Source organism: Sander lucioperca, chromosome 6, assembly GCF_008315115.2.
Source record: "Sander lucioperca isolate FBNREF2018 chromosome 6, SLUC_FBN_1.2, whole genome shotgun sequence".
NCBI lineage: Eukaryota > Metazoa > Chordata > Actinopteri > Perciformes > Percidae > Sander > Sander lucioperca.
In genome coordinates this window covers 29,070,306-29,096,479 of record NC_050178.1, presented here as the reverse complement: position 1 = coordinate 29,096,479, position 26,174 = coordinate 29,070,306, and the positions used below count along the sequence as shown (strand labels likewise).

The following is a 26,174-nucleotide window of genomic DNA, read 5'->3' as shown; positions in this document are numbered from 1 at the left end:
TATTCCCGACTCTTAGAGTCCCACCAACGGAGATGGATCGATGTCTGCGATCACAAACAAACAGATTCTCCGTTTTTCAAAAAACCCAAAACGCCATAGCAACAACCGACTCTGACGCAAATGTCTCTCTGCCTGATTGGCTCTTATCCATTATGACAGTCAGACATTTCTGGGCGTCCAGAGAGCTCAGTTGGTGCAGCGGGCGCCCAGGTTTACTCCTCGACTCAGCGGCTGAAGGTTTGACTCCGACCTGCGGCCCTTTGCTGCCTGTCATTCCCCCCTCTCTCTCTCTCTCTCTCTCTCTCCTTTCATTTCTTCAGCTCTCCTATATCATTTCAATAAAGGCCTAAAAATGCCCCAAAAAATAATTGTTTTAAATGAAGTTTTTGTCACTTTTTTTGACATTTTAAGACTTTTCTGCTGCTTCGTTTTTGAAAAAAAGTTTTTGTTGTTTTTTTCCGATGTTTTTTCCCAACGTTTCTGCCGCTTTTTTCCGATGTTTTTATTGCATTTTTCGGTCGCGACGTCTCCTTCTCTGACACTAATCTGCTAACGTTACCATGGCAACTACCAGCGAGCAGATGCAAAGTGTAAAACGTAGCAAAAAGATATTTGTTTTTAAAACCCCAAAACGTAGCCGTGTGAATGAAGCCCATCTGAACTCTGTAATGTTTTTTGATTTTCTCTGTTTCTTTATTCCACTGATTCTTTCTTTCTCACACAGCAGAATATGGCTTTGATTGTTCCTTATTTTCTAACTACGAGAAATGGAGAAAAAGATGAATAGGATATATATTTAAAAAAAAAACATACTTGTTTAAAAAAAAAAGGAAGCATGTGTGTTTTCTACTGTTTGTACTCGGTATCTTCATGTTGCCCTTTGCTGCTTCTGTGCCAATGTTTGTGGGAGAGATTTACATTTGGCCACTCATGCAACTATTCTGTGGTGTTGTCCAAGAATGTATCAACATGAAATAAAAAAAAAACATTTGGTTATTTTTTTATATATATTTCCCTGAGGAAAAAGCAGTGTTGGTGCTCGTGTCTTACTCACTTGAATTGCCTTGAGAAATATTTATTTCACCTATTTCACCATCCATCGGAACAATGAAGCCAGTGTTTATCTTTGCCTGAAAAAATCTGTCTCGTCTCCATTTTTCCTTCTCTTTGCTATGAGGTTTAACCTACTAAATGTACTTAAAGTATTAAAAGTAAAGAAAAATCCTCATATTTTAGAAACTGGAAATGAATAAAAAAAAAAGCATCCAGAGCGAGCTTAAAAAAACTTCAAAAGCATCAAAAATAGGGTTTAAAAACAAATTCTGTGTGTGTGTGTGTGTGTGTGTGTGTGTGTGTGTGTGTGTGTGTGTGTGTGTGTGTGTGTTTGTGTGCGTGAGTGTGTGCGTGCTGTCAGATAAATGTAGTGGAGTGAAAAGTACAATATTTCTCTCTGAGATGTAGCAGAGTAGAAGTAGAAAGTGGCATGAAAAGAAAAGACTCAAGTAAAGTACAAGTACCTCAACATTTGGACTGAAGTACAGTACTGGAGTAAATGTACTCAGTTATTCCACCACTGGATTTAACTTGCTTCCTTTTGCGGAGATAATGGGTACAAATATCTGAACTTCATGAGTGAATTTTCAGAAGATGAGCCACTCGATCTCAATTCCTGAGAAGCTTGTTTTTCATTGAATATAATCAATAAAACAAAAGCTACAGATTGTAAACGCACTGCGCCGATTACTCTGCAGTGTTGGACGGCCTCACCCGACCCTTTGGACTATTCTACAAGTCTTTACCCTCCACATTGAGATAAATTGCCATTGCGTGAGTGGAATTAATCTGGAGAGGAGAGGCAGCTCTGTTTTATCTTCACTCACTTTCACCCAGGAAGCAGGTGTTCATGTCCTGAAGAAGTTAAGGAGAAAACACAAGACTTTCACCCAGGAAACAGGTGTTCATGTCCTGAAGAAGTTAAGGAGAAAACACAAGACTTTCACCCAGGAAACAGGTGTTCATGTCCTGAAGAAGTTGAGGAGAAAACACAAGACTTTCAGCCAGGAAACAGGTGTTCATGTCCTGAAGAAGTTAAGGAGAAAACACAAGACTTTCACCCAGGAAACAGGTGTTCATGTCATGAAGAAGTTAAGGAGAAAACACAAGACTTTCACCAGGAAACAGGTGTTCATGTCCTGAAGAAGTTAAGGAGAAAACACAAGACTTTCACCCAGGAAACAGGTGTTCATGTCCTGAAGAAGTTAAGGAGAAAACACAAGACTTTCACCCAGGAAACAGGTGTTCATGTCCTGGAGAAGTTAAAGGGTAACTATCATGTTTTGGACCCGATTTCCCTATGTTTTTGTGTCTAAGTGACTGATGGGAACAACAATCTTTGACATTGGTCCAGTATTAAGATAGATCGCTGCAGTCGACTAGCAGGTGCATGTCAGGCTACGGCGTAGGGTCGGTACCTCCACGTAGCCTTGCCGTCGGTTTAACGCAGAAGCATAAATTGGCCTTTAGTCCATCCCAGCGAGGAAACATGGGACGAAATCATGCGAGTAGAGAGGAAATGAGGAAATGTTTGGTCAGAGTTAGCAACGGCTTTCAGCTGCACTGCTTCTGGCAAGGCTGCTCTCTGTATCCTTGCTCCTAGCTTGAGGATATATCAAATAAGAGAACAAATTCAGTGTCCAGAGAGTGTCTCTCTGCAGCTGAACGTCTGTAGGGAATTATGTCTAAAATAAGGCCCTAAGGCCTGTCAAATCTGACTCCAAATTATTAATTCCCACGCCTTCTTTGATTGGACTTAAGTTTACCAGAACACAAGATCCAACCCCTCCTGTTCCACTTAACCGTATGGTATAGCAATACATACATCGATCACATTCCTGGACTTATAAGGTACTCAAAGCTTAAGCTAACTTTCTGTGTGTCCCGAGTCTAACACAGACACTCAACAACATCTATAAAATATGGAGGAAACTGAGGTCAGTCAGACATTTTGGAGGAGGAGGACAAGAAGGCTTTCTATGTGGAAGATTAACTCTCTTAAATCATCATACTTTTATTTGTTTTAATTTTTAGAAAAAGTCCTGCACACTGACCATTACACAAGCAATAATTTATTTAAAAATACAACGTTTCGGTCTTAGACCTTCATCAGGTAACTTCACACATTCACCTCAACCACAGCCTTAAATAGTTTGGTTGACTGACCAGGACCAATCAGGTTCAGCTCTTGAATGACGTCATTCATTCACAAAGTAGCACTCCTATCACAGACTGTGAAGACAGAAAAAATGCCACTCAGTACATTTAAAAACAATGGATAATCAGACCAGTTATGTTTTAGACTCATAATCAATGCATTGTCATTAGCCCAATATTTTTCTATACTTAATCAGAGAGGACACAGTCCATTCAAAAGTGGATCATTACACTGGTTAAACTGCATTGTAGCAGTCCATATGCACCTGTACAGTGAACAGTTCCTGAGGATAAACTAATAAGGAAATAAGGAAAAAACATCAAATTAACATAACGTGATACTGAGATTAAATTCATCAATAAGGACTTTTGGCGATAGTGTCTGCAAAGTAAATATCTAATATGCCTCACGTCTTTTTAGTAGCAAGTCGTGGTTGCCCCCCCTTTTTGTATGACTGACTTGTTCAATGCCACAAAAGCGCAATGATGAGATGTCATGCTTATAGTCATTAAAGTGTACTGTACCGGGTAATTCTGGTCGTTTCTGCGAATAGAGCTTTTATGTTCGCTAATGCGTTGTTTTAACTGCCTGAATTTACCTGATGAAGGTCTAAGACCGAAACGTATTTTCTAAGTAAATTATTGCTTGCGTAATGGTCAGTGTGCAGGACTTTTTCTAAGCTTCTGATCTGCTACTTTGGGTCACATCCTACGCACCTGGCCGACAAAAGAGGTGTGCAAAAAATCTTTCCTAAGTTGCATTTGTTTTAATTATGACTTTAAGAGACTGAGACTTACTTTCAATCATACATTAAAAGAGGTGCAGCAGTGTTCCTGTTTTAATGAAACTAAACTGGTTTCAAAGTCAGCGTCTGAACCAGGAAATAAATAGAATAAAATGTGAGTAAAGAAGCAACAACACACACAATTAACATGTGTTAATTGTGTGTATTGTGTTGAATATGTATTCAACTCTACGATTTACTTTTCTCTCTCTGCAGACATCTGCCGCCGGATTGTCTTCGCTTTCTGACCAGAAAAGAAAGCCAGATAGTGACACATATTTCAATTTCTCAACGTCTAATTTGAGATAAGCCCGACCTCGTGGCGAGGCAATTAAGAAAGCGTGAATGGGAACGAACGGTTTATCTTAGGAAGGCATCGAACATCATCGCCACAGGAGGAACAAAAGTCAGGGATTTGACACGGAAACAGTAAAGCTGTGAATCTAATCGAGACGGGGGGGTGTCTACAGTAAGACTTGATGAGGTCGTCGCTGCTATCTGAGAGAGATAGCAGGTGTCAATGGAAAGCAATTTAAAGCATCCAGAGCAAAGCAAGTTATTAACCCGCCGAAGAAGTGTATCTTCCCTTCCTTCTCCTCTGTATTATGGGAATGAGAAAGAGAGAGAGGAACAGAGAGAGGGAGAGAGACAGAGAGAGATGGAGAGAGAGAGAGAGACAGAGAGAGAGAGAGGGACAGAGAGAGAGAGAGAGAGATGAGAGAGAGACAGAGACAGAGACAGAGAGAGAGAGAGAGAGAGAGAGAGAGAGCGAGAGAGAGTGAGAGAGAGAGAGAGAGAGACAGAGAGACAGAGAGAGAGAGAGACACAGAGAGAGAGAGAGAGAGAGACAGAGAGCAAGAGAGAGAGAGAGCGAAAGAGACAGAGAGAGAGAGAGAGAGAGAGAGAGAGAGGGGGAGAGAGAGAGAGAGAGACAGAGAGAGAGAGAGAGATGGGGAGAGAGAGAGAGAGAGACAGAGAGAGAGAGAGACATAGACAGACAGAGAGAGAGAGAGAGAGACAGAGAGAGACAGAGAGAGAGAGACAGAGAGAGAGAGAGCGAAAGAGACAGAGAGAGAGAGAGAGAGAGAGAGAGAGAGAGAGAGAGAGAGAGAGAGAGAGAGAGAGAGAGAGAGAGAGAGAGAGAGAGACATAGACAGACAGAGAGAGAGAGAGAGAGAGACAGAGAGAGACAGAGAGAGAGAGACAGAGAGAGAGAGAGAGAGAGAGAGAGAGAGAGAGAGAGATAGAGACAGAGAGAGAGAGAGAGAGAGAGAGAGAGAGAGAGAGAGAGAGAGAGAGAGAGAGAGAGACAGACAGGACTGAGCTGCTGAATCTTCAGGAAGAGAAGAGGAAGATTAGTCGTTTGACCTGAAATCTTCCCGGAGGAGACGGATACATCAGCAGGGAAGGAGACAGAAAGACATGCAGAGGATGAAGACATTACAGAGGTTCGTCCCTGTGTGGCCCAAACCCAAGAGACAAATACAACCAGACGATCGGCATCAGACGATTTTGCCCCAAATGTTTTATGAATAGCCCCAGATCTCTCTCTCTCTGTCTCTGTCTCTCTCTCTCTCTGTCTCTCTCTCTCTCTCTCTCTCTCTCTGTCTCTGTCTCTCTGTCTGTCTCTGTCTCTCTCTCTCTCTCTGTCTCTGTCTCTGTCTCTGTATCTCTCTCTCTCTCTCTGTCTCTCTCTCTCTCTCTGTCTCTCTCTCTCTCTCTGTCTCTCTCTCTCTCTCTCTGTCTCTCTCTCTCTCTCTGTCTCTCTCTGTCTCTCTCTCTCTGTCTCTCTCTCTCTCTGTCTCTCTCTCTCTCTGTCTCTCTCTCTCTCTCTGTCTCTCTCTCTCTCTCTCTGTCTCTCTCTCTCTCTCTCTCTCTGTCTCTCTCTCTCTCTCTCTCTCTCTCTCTGTCTCTCTCTCTCTCTCTCTCTGTCTCTCTCTCTCTCTCTCTCTCTCTGTCTCTCTCTCTCTCTCTCTCTCTCTCTCTCTCTGTCTCTCTCTGTCTCTCTGTCTGTCTCTCTCTCTCCTTCTCTCTCTCTCTCTCTCTCTCCTTGTTTTTACAAAAATAAGTATAATAGAATAAAAAAGCCCCAGAATGGCACATGCAAATTAAGAAGAAAAGTATTTTTTATTATTATTTTTTGCTATCACCTAGCAACCATCTCTACGTGAGGAAAGCTGTGAAACATCACAGGAACTTCAAACTAAATAATTAGTATTGCGCTCCTAAACTTTGCGTTAATGGCATCAATGTATTACACTGATTTGGCTATGATTCCTCCGAAAATTAAACGTGACGTTTCCAGTCTACGGAGCTCTGAAGCAGACCTGTGTGTCACTTAATGGCCGTTTTACAGTAGCTGCATTCAACCTTAGTGTCCACTCTCGCTGTAAAAAGCTGAGCAGCTTCAGGTTTATAATGGACGTGCTGCGCTGTCGACATGCTGCGGCAGATATGTCCCGTTTGAGCTCCGTGTATTTCTGCCGTAGTTTTGGTTTTCCACCTCCGATGTAGAGCAGCGTACAGCCACTTCTCTAAACGTTGTCTCATTCAGAGACCAGAGACCCAAACGGGGCTCTGAGTCTGTCAGAAGGTCTGAGATCTACCGTATCAGCAGGGGCGGATTTAGTCATTTTGGGGCCCAAGGCAAACACAGACATGGGGCCCTCTACATCTCTTGTTTCCCCCCTTTTGTCAATCCTTATTTTTCTAAGAAAGTCCTACTTGTAACTTCTCTTCAGCAGTCTTCACACAGCAATGATGTCTAGACATCTGGAGTTGCATCTGTAAGAAAAAAAGAAGAAAAAAACACAGAACATTCTGTTTAACAGATGCATCCACTGAAAAATTGTATTTAAAATTTTCTCTGTACAATAATATGTATTGTCTTGTTATAGGGAAGAGCTGCCATTGGTTGTCATTTACCTTGGTTGGCTCTCTGATCGTATCTCTTATATGGATCTGCTTGCTGCTACATGTTGTTTGTGGACTTCTGTCTTGTGTTACTAAAGTGAGAAGAAACACACAAGACAATAAGTGATCAATTATGGAGACATAATTTTAATAAAAATAACTTACCGTTTAAAATGGTTACCTTTTTTCTTTCACTGACTTTCTGCTGCTCTCCCTTTGTTCTGATCATTTCTTCATTTCTCTTGTCTCTGTTTTTGCATCTGTCTTTCTCGTCTTCTCCCTTTGGTCTTTGCCTGTCTTTTTCTTCTTCTCTCTTTGGTCTTTGTCTTTCTCCTTCTCCCTTTTCTATTTGTGTTTGTCCGTCTTTCTCTTCATCTCACCTTTCTTCTATGTCTTTGTATTCTCTTCCTCTCTCTTGAATGTATTTATGTACATTGAGTTTCTTTGGTTTTCTCTTACTAATTAACTCAGCTTTAATGGGTGAGTAACAAATGAAGGAAATATTGGGCTGATCTCTGTGTGTGTGTGTGTGTGTGTGTGTGTGTGTGTGTGTGTGTGTGTGTGTGTGTGTGTGTGTGTGTGTGTCTGTGTGTGTGTGTGTGTCTGTGTGAGAGTATCTGTGTGTGTGTGAGTGTGTCTGTGTGTGTGTGTGTGTGTGTGTGTGTGTGTGTGTGTGTGTGTGTGTGTGTGTGTGTGTGTGTGTGTGTGTGTGTGTGTGTGTGTGTGTGTGAGAGTATCTGTGTGTGTGTGTGTGTGTCTGTGTGTGTGTGTGTGTGTGTGTGTGTGTGTGTGTGTGTGTGTGAGTAAGTGTGAGTGAGTGTGTCTGTGTGAGAGTGTCTGTGTGTGAGTGAGTGTGTGTGTGTGTGTGTGTGTGTGTGTGTGTGTGTGTGTGTGTGTGAGAGTGTTTGTGTGAGTGAGTGAGTGTGTGTGTGTGTGTGTGTGTGTGTGTGTGTGTGTGTGTGTGTGTGTGTGTGTGTGAGTGTGTCTGTGTGAGAGTGTTTGTGTGAGTGAGTGAGTGTGTGTGTGTGTGTGTGTGTGTGTGTGTGTGTGTGTGTGTGTGTGTCTGTGTGAGAGTGTCTGTGTGTGAGTGAGTGTGTGTGTGTGAGAATGTCTGTGTGTGTGTGTGAGTGAGTGTGTCTGTGAGTGAGTGTTTGTGTGTGAGTGAGTGTGTCTGTGTGAGAATGTCTGTGTGTGTGTGTGTGTGTGAGTGAGTGTGTCTGTGAGTGAGTGAGTGTGTGTGAGTGAGTGAGTGAGTGTCTGTATTGTCATGTGTAAAGCCCTATAATCTGACCTTGCGAGCTTTGGCCTCAGCAAATCTTGCTATCACTGATTCCATATCCAGTGACTTCCTGACGTCCTGCTCGATGGAGAGAACAGCTAGAGCAGACAGCCTGTCCTGTGACATAGTTGATCTGAGGTACGTTTTGATTAGTTTCAATGATGAGAAACTTCTCTCACCTGAAGCTACTGTAACAGGGAGAGTGAGGAGGAGTCTGAAAGCTATACTCAAATTTGGATATATGTCAAGTAAATTCTCTTTATATATGTAGTCCAGCATCTCAAATGGTGATGAGACATGTGGCGGGAATGACCTAACTGCACCCTTTACCTCAAGCTTCAGATCTTCTGCATCAATGTCATCCATCCTCTGCTCTAATCTGTGGCAGCATTCATCCAGCATAGAAGATTTCCATGTTGGAAAATCTGTTCTCTACTGTGACAAGAGCTGTATCTATTAGAGGTAGAAAAAACTCTCTTTTGAAGAGCTCTTCTGCAGTTGACTGAATGTGCTCTGTTCCCTCATACTCAAACTGTTTGGGTTTTCTTCTCTGACGCACCTCAGGCCAGCTCATCTCCACCTCCAGCTTCTCTGCTATCTCCCTGGCATCTGTTTTCGCAGAATGAAATCCATGACTGCGAAATTCCTGAAGGAATTCTTTCACTGCCCTGATTTCTTCCCTCACTGTCTCGACTGAAACTTTGGGGCTCTGAAGGATCGTACTCACTTTGTTTATCTGGAACAACACATTGTACCACACTATGGTACTTACCACAAAAGGCCATCTCTGCAGCTCCTTGCAGATGCTTTCAGCTGTTGAGACAACATCTGCATCTCGTTTCTCTGTGGCGTACTCCTTTAGAGCAGTTAATGCCTTCACGATTTCAGGCAGCTGGTAGCGAACAGCTTTCACAGCTTCAACTCTGCACTCCCACCTGGTTGTTGACAATGCTTTAAGTGTAAGATTCTTGACGTGTTCTTTGAGAATGGTCCAACGTTGAACTGAGGAGCTGAAAAGAGTGTAAAGTTGCTGTAACAGCCCAAAGAAGCTGATGGACGTCACAGAGGACTTGGCTGCATCACCAATAACAAGATTCAGTGTGTGACTTCCACAAGGAACACAAAACGCTTTGTCGTTTAATTCCAGCACTCTCTTTTGGACTCCCTGCTTTTTACCTTGCATGTTGCTCCCGTTATCGTAAGACTGGCCTCGACAGTTGCAAAGATCCAATCCTAGTGTTTCTAGTTGGCCTAAAAATGTCTCACATAAGCCTTTTCCTGTTGTGTCAAGTGCCTGAAGAAATCCAACAAAGTGCTCATGGATGGAGACACCTTTTGATAACTCACAATTAACAATTCGTAGCACCACTGAGAGCTGCTCATTGTGACTGAGGTCTGGAGTGCAGTCCATAATTACTGCATAGTATTTGGCTGTTTTCACTCTCTCTACAATTGCATCAGTTGTACATTTTTCCACAAGGGAAATAAGTTCATTTTGGATATGCTTGCTTAAATAGGTGTCAGTTAGCTGTTTTGCCTGAATTCTCCTCAGATGCTCTCGCATCACTGGGTCAAACTGAGCCATTAATTGTACTTGTCCAAGGAAATTTCCATTACCAGATTTGAACAATTTGTCTGAGTGGCCACGAAATGCAAGATTGTGCTCTGCCAGATGGTTTACAATTCTCTATAGCTGTGTTTGTTTGTAGTTTCTGTGAAAGATTGCGCCAAGCATCCATGTTTGTGATGTGTTCTGCAGACTTCTCATGCTGTCTCAAGTGGGCAGAAAGATTTTTCCAGTAATTGAACCCATCCGCACTTAGCTGAGTGGCCTTTTCTCGGTTACCAAACAAGCGGCAACAAAAGCACATAACACAGTCATTTTTTTCATTGTACATGAGCCAGGACCTCCTTATTTTTTCTCCATTCTTCATTTGCAGGTAATAATTGCTGCTTGTAAATCTTCGCCCCTCTTGATTTTTAGGATAAATTCTGTCGTCCTTGCTCTGAACTGGGCCTCTCTGCACTATTGAGCAGCGCTCTTTGTCAGTGAGATGTTTTGGCCAGAGTGCTGGGTCATCTTCAAGAGTAACACATTGGTCAGAATGACTGCTAGTACTCATTAGTTGTTCATTGGAATTGTTGTCTTTTTCGTCATAGACGTCGTCATCATTATTATCACTGTCAATGAAAGTGAACGCGGAAGTTTTGTTACCTGAAGTTGAAGGATCCTCCTCATCCTGTAAAGTTGCCTTGGATGTAACGTTAGCAGCAATATCGCTTGAGCAGCCTGGGCTGGCACTGTCGGCAGCAACGGGTAGCTCCTCCTCGCTAGCAGCAGTGCTAACGGTCGTGATGGTGGTTGTAGCATGGGTTGTAGCGTTGTTGTCATTGTCAGCGGCGGGCATCACAAAAAAGTTTGTTAACTTCGGCAATTTTTTTAAAAACGTTTTGCTTTCCTCCCGCTTCCTCCTTTTTTCAGCACCACTTGGGTAGTTTGGTCATGTACTTACTGTACGTCTCACTCTACGCACCCTGCTGTACTACACGCCCCTGTCTGTGTCACTCTACACACGCACCCTGTCTGTCTGTCACTCTACACACGCACCCTGTCTGTCTGTTACTCTGCACACACACTCTGTCTGTCTGTCACTCTACACACGCACCCTGTCTGTCTGTTACTCTACACACGCACCCTGTCTGTCTGTTACTCTGCACACACACTCTGTCTGTCTGTCACTTTTTTTTCTCCGTATTTTGGCGCATTACAGCCTTGTCACTTTCGCAGATGCGCAGTAAGTGAGATAATGGAATAGTCCAATCATGTAGTGAGGTGGGGGGGCCCCCTCCGGTCTGCAAAACTAATGAGTTGATGCCATTTTTCGCAAATGGAGTTTCAGAAATATATAATTTGCGAAAAGTAAAAAAAAAAAAAAAAAAAAAAACTTAAGCATAAGTTAATGGGGCATTTTGGGGGCCCCTAGGTAGCTCGGGGCCCAAGGCAATTGCCGACCTTTGCCTAATGGTAAAGTCCGCCTCTGCCTATCAGCAGAGCAATCACGTAATGCACAGCAGACTATAGTGCAGGTGGATTCTTTTCTGAAATATAGTGACTTTATTTTTCTCAAAATATCAGGACTCCTCCAAACCTCAGAGAACACAGATGGGATGAGATCTATTTTGAATGTGCAAGTTTTGGACATGAGCAAAAATCTTGCTCAAACATCTGAAATATTACAGTCCAGGGGTTTATTAATACATTTAAATGAATAATGTATCAATGAGGTGAATAATTGGCATATGCACATTTAAGGAGGTTATTTCCTCAACAAAAGATGCAAAAGAGGAGGGAGTAGTAAATGATGCTAGGCTACATGTGTGCTGACTCAGATATAATTAGAAAAGTTGATCCAAAGGAGAATAAATAGATGAAAGCAATACAGAATGCCTGAGAGCCTTACTGCAATATATTCCATTATGTTATTATATTTGGATTGTAATCTGTTTCCCTTTACATAAAGATATTTCCAGCATATTGATTCAGAAAAAGGTAGAAATAGGTGCATAAAAATTCACCTGAATGCAGGAAATGAAGTGTTTAATGCTCAGCATTTTCCCCCAGGACCCCCAGTCCCCCCCCCCCCCATCTTAAGTAGCCACACAGATCTGGGAAAAAACCTGGCCTTTGGGTTGCCAGACCAGTTATGATTAGGCCAAATGTTGGTGCCATACAACTAACGTCTACAAAATGGAAGCTAAAATGAACATACACTGGCTATTAATCACCGTTTTGCATTCAGTTTATTTAAAGGGGTCCAGGCTAAGGCCCAAATCTACTCAAGTCCTAGAAACGCCCCTGAATACAACTAATGGTTCATGAAGCTTCATCAGAGCCAAACTAACAATATTTAAATTATCTGTAAAGCCTTTAAATCTTCCAACAAACCCAACTCTCCACTTCTTCTTCTTCTTCTTCTTCTTCTTGTTATTAACATGAATATTGACAGATTCTCCCAGCGAGGTAGCGCGGCCCCTCATCCATCCTGCTATCCTCCCGCTGCACACATCATTTGTTTGGGGCTCCTGGGCGATACATCACTGTGGCGGGGCACAGAAAAGCTCTTTAAGTTACATAAACACAATGTCACCGAGGCTCCCACGGGCAGCTGGTGATGGATGGGACCGCACGCAGAAAACAGAGAGAACCAACTCACTGCAGCGCTGGAATGTAACTGAGTACATCTACTCCAGTACTGTACTTGAGTCCAAATGTTGAGGTACTTGTACTTTACTTGAGTCTTTTCTTTTCATGCCACTTTCTACTTCTACTCCGCTACATTTCAGAGAGAAATATTGTACTTTTTACTCCACTACATTCATCTATTACAGCTTTAGTTACTAGTTACTTTACACATTAAGATTTCTGCACACACACAGACACACAGACCCACAGACAGACACACACACAAGCACAAAGACAGACACACACACACACACACACACACACACACACACACGATCCGAGTTTGTGTCTCTACATATGTGATGCTTGCTGATACACGACACACTGTTGGCTTTCCTCTTCTCAGCTCATACCAATGAGTTCTCACTCTGTCCTTATTTCCCCTTTACTTCCTCTGGTCTGCTGCTTTACTGTGTCACTGCTAAATAACTTCAGAAACATCCAGAGTCCTGACTCAATTTGTGTGCCAACGTTGGCTCTGATATTCAACGCTTATAAGAGCAAAGAGGAAAAAGAGCATCAACATGTTCTGGAGGGAAAAAGCTTCGAGGTGTTCCAGTGATTCAGAACAGAATGAAACCCAAAGCTCGCTGTTACCATGGAAATATTTTACCGAACCCTGGAACGGCTATAGAGAGCTGCTACCATTGAAGTCTATGATCGTTTCTGTACTTGTTCCCTTTTTTTGCCATCTTTAAAATGTTCTTTTGCGCCGAATTCAACGTTTTATGGCCAGGATTCATGTAGTAGCTGGCTGGCTCAGCTCCAGACTTAAAAGTCTTTATAAAAGCATTTAATGAAGCAGCGAAGGAGGTATTGAACGGGAAAAAAAACACTTCCAGAACCAGAGCTGTTCGGAAGGTGGGCACTGACTGTTGAGCTTTATTAAAGGAGATACGTTTTATATGTTATTAGATTTCCCTGTTTGGACTGACAACAGTTCATTGAATGGACAATTGTCCGGCCGAATGTTCCTCACCGTGCAAAACTCGTTTTGAGAAACACCAACCTTCGAGCTAACGAGCTACACGCTGAAATATCAAGTTTAGAAGAAGATGTGAATGTTACAACAAGGCAGGCCTGCTTGGTTCTTTCAGGGAATGATTGTAAAGATTTACTAAGAATATGTTTAGGGCATTTCCTCTCTAACTGGGAGGTTTTGGGACTGATTGGTGGGATTGCTGTGGACGAAGTACACACAGAGATACACTGGTAAGAGCCAATGAGGTTTGCAGAGCCACCGTCTGCGTCCGGAGCTTAGCGCCACCCAAGACGACTGTGAAAAAAGAAGAAATGCAAACAACCCAGAGAGTTTATTCTCCTATCCCAGAATGCATCTGTGGTGTGGCCAGACCTTCCTCCACAGTGCTGTGGAGACAGAGCTGGACATGAGAGACTAGTAGTTTCCTGACACATGATAAAAGTCCTGACTCTGGGTGTTTAATGAACATAATGGTTTGTGTTTAATCCCTGTGTGTAAATGTGTTTGTGTATTGGAAGTGTGTTTGGGTAAAAGCTAAGTAGTGAGTGTGACAGACGTGCTACGATCCCGCCGGGAGCAACAACTCTGTTCCAGTCGGTGTTCATGTGACAGAGCGACTCCGCTGACTTCAGGAAGAACTTCCTGTCGCCTGATGAATCTCCGTCTGCTGGGAGAAAACAACCAGCCTCAACCCGTCAATCTGCCTCTCTGTTAGCGATGCAGAGAGCTGACTCAACACGGAGATTACACATATACATACGTGTACAGAATATACAGTTTATATATATATATATAAACTGTATATTCTGTATATATATATGAGTGCCAGCATCTCACAGAAGAACAACACTCCACACAGCAGCCAAGTTTGTGTTGTCATGGTAACAGCAGCTCCTTCAGACGGCGGATAGAAAGTGTGACATACTTTGTTACGTCCCGTAGTGCTAGGGGTATCAGGACATAAACATAAACCAGATGTAATTGGTATTTGAGAGAATATGTATTTAGAATAAGGCAAAAAGAACTTACAACAGGAAACATGGGCCGATGGGTGCAGTGGAAGTCAAAAACGGAATAGAGATCTTCAAAATGAAGACTCCTACTACAACTTTCAGAAACAAAAGGATAAACCAAAATCTTTCCTAACTAAAGTACTTGGTAAAACAAAAACACAATGCACACAGCACCCCTGAACTTAATGTGACTATAAAGACAAACCTGTTAAATGCAAGAGCGACATCAGTTTTTAAAGCTCAACCATAGCCCACTTCCTCACACACACATCTCAACGAGGCAAACAAATCTGGTCTGGCAGCTGCCTCGACTGCCAGTCACGCAGGCTATTACAGTTTTTTATGATTACTGTGACAATTTCTACACAGCACAACATCTGTCTGTGTAGGCTATACAATTAACACATTTCTTGTTGCTTTGACACAAAATGCATACAGTTAACACAAATTTAAAATGCTTGAACTTCTTTTACACACAAGCTCCACCAAGACCAAAACAATGGATCTTTACTGCCAAATTTACAAATGCTTTCACTCTGTATGTCAGAACAGATAACATCATGTTCTAAACCTAACGTATAGGCTAAAGTCAAAGTGAACAGCTGATTATATTGTAAATTGAAACAAATATATCCCCTGGATTTTGTTCCATTGCTACTGAGAAACAGCTGATTGAAGTTATGCAAATAGATGGATCACAGCTGATTGACATCTAGGAAACACACTCAGGTGTTGAGGTTCTTTCAATCGCATGATCATATGGTAGTACATACAGAGGTCCTATTTGAACAATATAGATGAACACAAAGAAAGGAGGAAAATGCCTGCACAAGGGAGAGGAAGACGAGTTCTAGGACAATTCTGTCTCTGTCTTCTGTTTTTCATAGACCGTACATTCTATAAAGCTACTCTGAGATGGGTCATTCATTTTCGATATTGAATTTCTGCAGCAAAAGAAACAAAATGCATACATTTACTAAACCCAACAAAACAAAAATGTAGAAAGGCTTCAAGAGAAACTGCAGTGCAAAACACAATCTATGATCAATACAATATACTATTGTCTATTATTGTATAAGGGCAGACCTGATATGTATCAAATACATGTAGTTTCTGTAATTCCATCTGATGTTAGTTTTTTATGACATTGTGCATTATGATTGATTGTGATTGATTAAATGTCCCTGTTGGAAGAGAACATGTGTTAGTGTTTTGGAAGAATTATTTGATTTTGAGAAATGATTGCATTGTTTTGGTAGACATAGTACATTGTGTTAGTGTATTATTGTATTTTGAAAATCAGTGTTGGAGTTTAGTTTACAATGTGTGATTTAGAGAATGAAATGAACTGTTTTGCCAATTGTGTGTTTTAGGTATGTTGGTGCGTTAAGAGTTTAGAAAAGCTGTTAAAAGAATTGAAAAAATTGTCATAGCGCTCGTATAAAACTGTAAAAAAAAAAGTCATGAAAAGTCATAGTATAGTATGTCGAAAAAAGCCATAAAAAGTATAGTATAGTATGTCGAAAAAAGTCATGAAAAAATCATAGTATAGTATGTCGAAAAAAATTATAAAACAGTCATTGTATAGTATGTCGAAAAAAGTAAAAAGAAGTTAAGGTGTAGTATGTCAAAAAAAGTCCAGAAAGTCATAGTATAGTATGTTGAAAAAAGTCAAAAAAGTCATAGTATAGTATGTCAAAAACAGTCATAGTATATTATGTCGAAAAAAGTTATAAAAGACACATAGTATTGTATGTCAAAAAAAGTCATAAAAAGTCATAGTATATTATGTCGAAAAAAATGAAAAGTGATAATATAGTATGTCAAAAAAAGTCATAAAACAGTCATAGTATAGTATGTCAAAAAAAGTCATGAAAAAGTCATAGTATAGTATGTCGAAAAAATCATAAAACAGTCATAGTATAGTATGTCGAAAAAAGTAAAAAGAAGTTAAGGTGTAGTATGTCAAAAAAGTCATAAAAAAGACAAAGTATAGTATGTCAAAAAATGTCATGCAAAAATCACAGTATAGTATGTCGAAAAAAGTCATGAAACAGTCATAGTAAAGTATGTCGAAAACAGTCATAAAGAAGTCATAGTATAGTATGTCGAGAAAAGTCATAAAAAAGTCATAGTATATTATGTCGAAAAAAGTCATGAAAAAGTCATAGTATAGTATGTCAAAAAAAGTCATACTATGTCAAAAAAAGTCATAAAAGAGTCTAGTATAGTATGTCGAAAACAGTCATAAAGGAGTCATAGTATAGTATGTCGAAAAAAGTCATAAAACAGTCTAGTGTAGTATGTCAAAAACAGTCATAATATAGTATGTCGAAAGAAGTCATAAAAAAGTCATAGTATAGTATGTCAAAAAAGTCATAAAGAAGTCATAGTATAGTATGACGACAACAGTCATAGTATATAGTATGTTGAAAAAAGTCATAAAAAAATCATAGTGTAGTATGTCAATAAAGATCATAAAACAGTCATAGTATAGTATGTCGAAAAAAGTAAAAAGAAGTTAAGGTGTAGTATGTCAAAAAAGTCATAAAAAAGACAAAGTATAGTATGTCAAAAAATGTGATGCAAAAATCACAGTATAGTATGTCGAAAAAAGTCATGAAACAGTCATAGTAAAGTATGTCGAAAACAGTCATAAAGAAGTCATAGTATAGTATGTCAAAAAAGTCATAAAAAAGACAAAGTATAGTATGTCAAAAAAAGTCATGCAAAAGTCACAGTATAGTATGTCGAAAAAAGTCATGAAACAGTCTAGTATAGTATGTCGAAAACAGTCATAATATAGTATGTCGAAAGAAGTCATAAAAAAGTCATAATATAGTATGTCAAAAACAGTCATAGTATAGTATGACCAAAAAAGTCATAAAGAAGTCATAGTATAGTATGACGACAACAGTCATAGTATATAGTATGTTGAAAAAAGTCATAAAAAAATCATAGTGTAGTATGTCAATAAAAGTCATAAAACTGTCATAGTATAGTATGTTAAAAAAGTCATAAAAAGTTATAGTATAGTATGTCAAAAAAAGTCATAAAAAGTCAAAGTATAGTATGTCAAAAAAGTCAGCAAAAGTCATAGTATAGTATGTCGAAAAAAGTCATGAAACAGTCATAGTAAAGTATGTCGAAAACAGTCATAAAGAAGTCATAGTATAGTATGTCGAGAAAAGTCATAAAAAAGTCATAGTATATTATGTCGAAAAAAGTCATGAAAAAGTCATAGTATAGTATGTCAAAAAAAGTCATACTATGTCAAAAAAAGTCATAAAAGAGTCTAGTATAGTATGTCGAAAACAGTCATAAAGGAGTCATAGTATAGTATGTCGAAAAAAGTCATAAAACAGTCTAGTGTAGTATGTCAAAAACAGTCATAATATAGTATGTCGAAAGAAGTCATAAAAAAGTCATAGTATAGTATGTCAAAAAAGTCATAAAGAAGTCATAGTATAGTATGACGACAACAGTCATAGTATATAGTATGTTGAAAAAAGTCATAAAAAAATCATAGTGTAGTATGTCAATAAAGATCATAAAACAGTCATAGTATAGTATGTCGAAAAAAGTAAAAAGAAGTTAAGGTGTAGTATGTCAAAAAAGTCATAAAAAAGACAAAGTATAGTATGTCAAAAAATGTGATGCAAAAATCACAGTATAGTATGTCGAAAAAAGTCATGAAACAGTCATAGTAAAGTATGTCGAAAACAGTCATAAAGAAGTCATAGTATAGTATGTCAAAAAAGTCATAAAAAAGACAAAGTATAGTATGTCAAAAAAAGTCATGCAAAAGTCACAGTATAGTATGTCGAAAAAAGTCATGAAACAGTCTAGTATAGTATGTCGAAAACAGTCATAATATAGTATGTCGAAAGAAGTCATAAAAAAGTCATAATATAGTATGTCAAAAACAGTCATAGTATAGTATGACCAAAAAAGTCATAAAGAAGTCATAGTATAGTATGACGACAACAGTCATAGTATATAGTATGTTGAAAAAAGTCATAAAAAAATCATAGTGTAGTATGTCAATAAAAGTCATAAAACTGTCATAGTATAGTATGTTAAAAAAGTCATAAAAAGTTATAGTATAGTATGTCAAAAAAAGTCATAAAAAGTCAAAGTATAGTATGTCAAAAAAGTCAGCAAAAGTCATAGTATAGTATGTCGAAAAAATCATGAAACAGTCATAGCATAGTATGTGGAAAACAGTCATAGTATAGTATGTCGAAAAAAGTCATAGTATAGTATGTCAAAAAAGTCATAAAAAAGTCATAGTACAGTATGTCAAAAAAGTCATAAAACAGACATAGTATAGTATCTCGAAAGACATCATAAAACAGTCATAGTATAGTATGTGAAAAACAGTTATAGTATAGTATGTCGAAAAAAATGAAGTGATAATATAGTATGTCGAAAAAAGAAGTCATAGTATAGTATGTCGAAAAATGTCATGTAGAAGTCATAGTATAGTATGTGAAAAAAAGTCATGAAAAAATCATAGTATAGTATGTCGAAAAAAAAGTAATAAAACAGTCATAGTATAGTATGTCGAAAAAAAAGTAATAAAAAAGTCATAGTATAGTATGTCGAAAAAAGTCATAAAAAAGACATAGTATAGTATGTCGAAAAATGTCATAAAGAAGTCATAGTATAGTATGTCGAAAAAAGTAATGAAAAAATCATTGTATAGTATGTCGAAAAAAAAGTAATGAAAAAGTCATAGTATAGTATTTCGAAAAAGGTCATGAAAAAATCATTGTATAGTATGTCGAAAAAAAAGTTATAAAAAAGTCATAGTATAGTATGTCCAAAAAAGTCATAGTATAGTATGTCGAAAAAAGTAATGAAAAAATCATTGTATAGTATGTCGAAAAAAAAGTAATGAAAAAGTCATAGTATAGTATTTCGAAAAAGGTCATGAAAAAATCATTGTATAGTATGTCGAAAAAAAAGTTATAAAAAAGTCATAGTATAGTATGTCCAAAAAAGTCATAATATAGTATGTCGAAAAAAATAAAGTCATAGTATAGTATGTAAAAAAAAGTCCAAAAAGTCATAGTATAATATGTCAAAAAAGTCATGAAAAGTCATATTACAGTATGTCGAAAAAAGTCATAAAAAAGACATAGTATAGTATGTCGAAAAAAAGTCATAAAACAGTATTGTATAGTGTGTCGAAAACAGTCATAGTATATAGTATGTTGAAAAAAGTCATAAAAAAATCATAGTGTAGTATGTCAATAAAAGTCATAAAACTGTCATAGTATAGTATGTTAAAAAAGTCATAAAAAGTTATAGTATAGTATGTCAAAAAAAAGTCATAAAAAAGTCAAAGTATAGTATGTCAAAAAAGTCAGCAAAAGTCATAGTATAGTATGTCGAAAAAATCATGAAACAGTCATAGCATAGTATGTGGAAAACAGTCATAGTATAGTATGTCGAAAAAAGTCATAAAGAAGTCATAGTATAGTATGTCGAAAGAAGTCATAAAACAGTAATAGTATACTATGTCAAAAAAGTCATAAAAAAGTCAAAGTATAGTATGTCAAAAAAGTCATGCAAAAGTCATAGTATAGTATGTCGAAAAAAGTCATAGTATAGTATGTCAAAAAAAGTCATAAAAAAGTCATAGTACAGTATGTCAAAAAAGTCATAAAACAGACATAGTATAGTATCTCGAAAGACATCATAAAACAGTCATAGTATAGTATGTGAAAAACAGTTATAGTATAGTATGTCGAAAAAAATGAAAAGTGATAATATAGTATGTCGAAAAAAGAAGTCATAGTATAGTATGTCGAAAAATGTCATGAAGAAGTCATAGTATAGTATGTGAAAAAAAGTCATGAAAAAATCATAGTATAGTATGTCGAAAAAAAAGTAATAAAACAGTCATAGTATAGTATGTCGAAAAAAAAACTAATAAAAAAGTCATAGTATAGTATGTCGAAAACAGTCATAAAAAAGACATAGTATAGTATGTCGAAAAATGTCATAAAGAAGTCATAGTATAGTATGTCGAAAAAGTCAGCAAAAGTCATAGTATAGTATGTCGAAAAAAGTCATGAAACAGTCATAGTAAAGTATGTCGAAAACAGTCATAAAGAAGTCATAGTATAGTATGTCGAGAAAAGTCATAAAAAAGTCATAGTATATTATGTCGAAAAAAGTCATGAAAAAGTCATAGTATAGTATGTCAAAAAAAGTCATACTATGTCAAAAAAAGTCATAAAAGAGTCTAGTATAGTATGTCGAAAACAGTCATAAAGGAGTCATAGTATAGTATGTCGAAAAAAGTCATAAAACAGTCTAGTGTAGTATGTCAAAAACAGTCATAATATAGTATGTCGAAAGAAGTCATAAAAAAGTCATAGTATAGTATGTCAAAAAAGTCATAAAGAAGTCATAGTATAGTATGACGACAACAGTCATAGTATATAGTATGTTGAAAAAAGTCATAAAAAAATCATAGTGTAGTATGTCAATAAAGATCATAAAACAGTCATAGTATAGTATGTCGAAAAAAGTAAAAAGAAGTTAAGGTGTAGTATGTCAAAAAAGTCATAAAAAAGACAAAGTATAGTATGTCAAAAAATGTGATGCAAAAATCACAGTATAGTATGTCGAAAAAAGTCATGAAACAGTCATAGTAAAGTATGTCGAAAACAGTCATAAAGAAGTCATAGTATAGTATGTCAAAAAAGTCATAAAAAAGACAAAGTATAGTATGTCAAAAAAAGTCATGCAAAAGTCACAGTATAGTATGTCGAAAAAAGTCATGAAACAGTCTAGTATAGTATGTCGAAAACAGTCATAATATAGTATGTCGAAAGAAGTCATAAAAAAGTCATAATATAGTATGTCAAAAACAGTCATAGTATAGTATGACCAAAAAAGTCATAAAGAAGTCATAGTATAGTATGACGACAACAGTCATAGTATATAGTATGTTGAAAAAAGTCATAAAAAAATCATAGTGTAGTATGTCAATAAAAGTCATAAAACTGTCATAGTATAGTATGTTAAAAAAGTCATAAAAAGTTATAGTATAGTATGTCAAAAAAAGTCATAAAAAGTCAAAGTATAGTATGTCAAAAAAGTCAGCAAAAGTCATAGTATAGTATGTCGAAAAAATCATGAAACAGTCATAGCATAGTATGTGGAAAACAGTCATAGTATAGTATGTCGAAAAAAGTCATAGTATAGTATGTCAAAAAAAGTCATAAAAAAGTCATAGTACAGTATGTCAAAAAAGTCATAAAACAGACATAGTATAGTATCTCGAAAGACATCATAAAACAGTCATAGTATAGTATGTGAAAAACAGTTATAGTATAGTATGTCGAAAAAAATGAAGTGATAATATAGTATGTCGAAAAAAGAAGTCATAGTATAGTATGTCGAAAAATGTCATGTAGAAGTCATAGTATAGTATGTGAAAAAAAGTCATGAAAAAATCATAGTATAGTATGTCGAAAAAAAAGTAATAAAACAGTCATAGTATAGTATGTCGAAAAAAAAGTAATAAAAAAGTCATAGTATAGTATGTCGAAAAAAGTCATAAAAAAGACATAGTATAGTATGTCGAAAAATGTCATAAAGAAGTCATAGTATAGTATGTCGAAAAAAGTAATGAAAAAATCATTGTATAGTATGTCGAAAAAAAGTAATGAAAAAGTCATAGTATAGTATTTCGAAAAAGGTCATGAAAAAATCATTGTATAGTATGTCGAAAAAAAAGTTATAAAAAAGTCATAGTATAGTATGTCCAAAAAAGTCATAGTATAGTATGTCGAAAAAAGTAATGAAAAAATCATTGTATAGTATGTCGAAAAAAAAGTAATGAAAAAGTCATAGTATAGTATTTCGAAAAAGGTCATGAAAAAATCATTGTATAGTATGTCGAAAAAAAAGTTATAAAAAAGTCATAGTATAGTATGTCCAAAAAAGTCATAATATAGTATGTCGAAAAAAATAAAGTCATAGTATAGTATGTAAAAAAAAGTCCAAAAAGTCATAGTATAATATGTCAAAAAAGTCATGAAAAGTCATATTACAGTATGTCGAAAAAAGTCATAAAAAAGACATAGTATAGTATGTCGAAAAAAAGTCATAAAACAGTATTGTATAGTGTGTCGAAAACAGTCATAGTATATAGTATGTTGAAAAAAGTCATAAAAAAATCATAGTGTAGTATGTCAATAAAAGTCATAAAACTGTCATAGTATAGTATGTTAAAAAAGTCATAAAAAGTTATAGTATAGTATGTCAAAAAAAAGTCATAAAAAAGTCAAAGTATAGTATGTCAAAAAAGTCAGCAAAAGTCATAGTATAGTATGTCGAAAAAATCATGAAACAGTCATAGCATAGTATGTGGAAAACAGTCATAGTATAGTATGTCGAAAAAAGTCATAAAGAAGTCATAGTATAGTATGTCGAAAGAAGTCATAAAACAGTAATAGTATACTATGTCAAAAAAGTCATAAAAAAGTCAAAGTATAGTATGTCAAAAAAGTCATGCAAAAGTCATAGTATAGTATGTCGAAAAAAGTCATAGTATAGTATGTCAAAAAAAGTCATAAAAAAGTCATAGTACAGTATGTCAAAAAAGTCATAAAACAGACATAGTATAGTATCTCGAAAGACATCATAAAACAGTCATAGTATAGTATGTGAAAAACAGTTATAGTATAGTATGTCGAAAAAAATGAAAAGTGATAATATAGTATGTCGAAAAAAGAAGTCATAGTATAGTATGTCGAAAAATGTCATGAAGAAGTCATAGTATAGTATGTGAAAAAAAGTCATGAAAAAATCATAGTATAGTATGTCGAAAAAAAAGTAATAAAACAGTCATAGTATAGTATGTCGAAAAAAAAACTAATAAAAAAGTCATAGTATAGTATGTCGAAAACAGTCATAAAAAAGACATAGTATAGTATGTCGAAAAATGTCATAAAGAAGTCATAGTATAGTATGTCGAAAAAAGTCATGAAAAAATCATTGTATAGTATGTCGAAAAAAAAGTAATGAAAAAGTCATAGTATAGTATGTCGAAAAAAGTCATGAAAAAATCATTGTATAGTATGTCGAAAAAAATAAAGTCATAGTATAGTATGTAAAAAAAGGTCCAAAAAGTCATAGTATAATATGTCAAAAAAAGTCATGAAAAGTCATAGTACAGTATGTCGAAAAAAGCCATAAAAAGTCATAGTATAGTATGTCGAAAAAAGTCATAAAAAAGACATAGTATAGTATGTCGAAAAAAAGTCATAAAACAGTATTGTATAGTGTGTCGAAAACAGTCATAGTATTGTATGTCGAAAAATGTCATGAAGAAGTCATAGTATAGTATGTCGAAAAATGTCATGAAGAAGTCATAGTATAGTATGTCAAAAAAGTCGTAAAAAAGTCATAGTATAGTATATCTAAAAAAGTCATATAACACTCAAAGTATAGTATGCCAAAAAAAAGTCATAGTATTGTATGTCAAAAAATGTCGAAAAAAGTCATAAAGAAGTCATAGTATAGCATGTCAAAAAAAGTCAAGAAACTGTCATAGTATCGTGTAGTAGTAGTATAGTGTCATCGCTTGCGCATGCGAGAGGTAGCGACATCAATGCCCGCTTTCTCCAGAGAACATTAGAATATTCCCTGTTTTTGACATGTGTTTGTCTCTGGTTGCTTTACAACCAAAACTATAAATTCTGACTTTTTTTGACATACTATACTATGACTTTTTTATGATTTTTTTCGACATACTATACTATGACTTTTTCCTGACTTTTTTTGACATACTATACTATGACTTCTTTATAACTTTTTTGACATACTATACTATGACTTTTTATGACTCTTTTCGACATACTATATTATGACTGTTTTCGACATACTATACTATGATTTTTTTCTGACTTTTTTTGACATACTATACTATGACTTTTTTATGATTTTTTTCAACAGACTATACTATGATTTTTTTATGACTTTTTTCAACATACTATACTATGATTTTTTTATGACTTTTTTCAACATACTATATACTATGACTGGTTTCGACATACTATACTATGACTTCTTTATGACTTTTTTGGACATACTATACGATGACTTCTTTATGACTTTTTTGGACATACTATACTATGACTTCTTTATGACTTTTTTGGACCTACTATACTATGACTGTTTTTGACATACTATACTATGACTTTTTCATGACTTTTTTGATATACTATACTATGACTTTTTTATGACTTTTTCGACATACTATACTATGACTTCTTTATTACTGTTTTCGACATACTATACTAGACTGTTTTATAACTTTTTTTGACATACTAGGGCCCCTATCCCCTGCTGGAGCTGCTACCCCCACGACCCGACACCGGATAAGCGGATGAAGATGGATGGATATACTATGACTGTTTTCCACATACTATACTATGACTGTTTTATGATTTTTTTCGACATACTATACTATGATTGTTTTATGACCTTTTTGACATACTATACTTTGACTTTTTTATGACTTTTTTTGACATACTATACTTTGACTTTTTTATGACTTTTTTTGACATACTATACTATGACTTCTTCATGACTTTTTTGACATACTATGATTTTTTTATGACGTTTTTCAACATACTATATACTATGACAGTTTTTGACATACTGTACTATGACTTCTTTATGACTTTTTTGGACATACTATACTATGACTTCTTTATGACTTTTTTGGACATACTATACTATGACTTCTTTATGACTTTTTTGGACATACTATACTATGACTTCTTTATGACTTTTTTTGACATACTATACTATGACTTTTTCATTACTTTTTTGACATACTATACTATGACTTTTTTATAACTTTTTGGACCTATTATACTATGACTGTTTTTGACATACTATACTATGACTTTTTCATGACTTTTTTGATATACTATACTATGACTTTTTCATGACTTTTTTGATATACTATACTATGACTTCTTTATGACTTTTTTGGACATACTATACGATGACTTCTTTATGACTTTTTTGGACATAATATACTATGACTGTTTTTGACATACTATACTATGACTTTTTTTGACATACTATACCAGGGATTCCCAAAGTGTGGTACGCGCACCCCCAGGGGTACGCGAGCTGCCACCAGGGGGTGCGCGAGAGGAAAAATGTAATGGCTGTCTGTTTTTTTAAGTGGGATTTTTCCATACAATAAAAAAACATGAACAGTAAACATTTCCTTTGTAATCGCTTTTATTTTAAATAAAAAACTATAATTTATTAGTTTTTGATAGAAACGTAGAAGAAGACAGCTGCTTCTTCTACGCACTGCTCTTTTTTTATGCACTGCAGCCGCTAGGCTATATGCGTGCCAACTCGTTTCATTCATTCCATATATATATTATAAATATGCTTAACTGGCTGAAATCAGGGAAACTGTCAAGTGGGACGTCTTATGATAAAGTTGTTAGTCACAAAGGAGGAGAGGGACCAAGAGAGAGTGAGGATTTGGAGGCAATAGAGACAGAGAGAACAGAGAAAGAAAATGAGCGGGAGTCAGAAGATGCGCCGGAGGAAACCGAAGAGGAGGGAAGGAGATGGCAAAAAAGAGGTGATGAGGGTGAACACCAGACGAGAAAAAAAAGAAGGAAGTATGATGACAATTATCTGGGTCTGGGCTTCACTTGGATCGGCGATACAGATTGCCCGAAGCCTC

General features: G+C 36.4%; 1 long non-coding RNA gene across 1 annotated transcript; it reads right to left on the bottom strand.

The window, feature by feature from the left end:
• Positions 1-6,005: 6,005 nt before the first annotated feature.
• On the bottom strand, positions 6,006-25,753 carry LOC118495320. The gene is made up of 3 exons (XR_004897695.1): positions 25,552-25,753; positions 13,795-13,798; positions 6,006-6,015 (listed from the first exon to the last, which is right to left on the bottom strand). It is a non-coding gene; the product is annotated as an uncharacterized LOC118495320 (long non-coding RNA).
• Between the last annotated feature and the right edge of the window lie 421 nt (positions 25,754-26,174).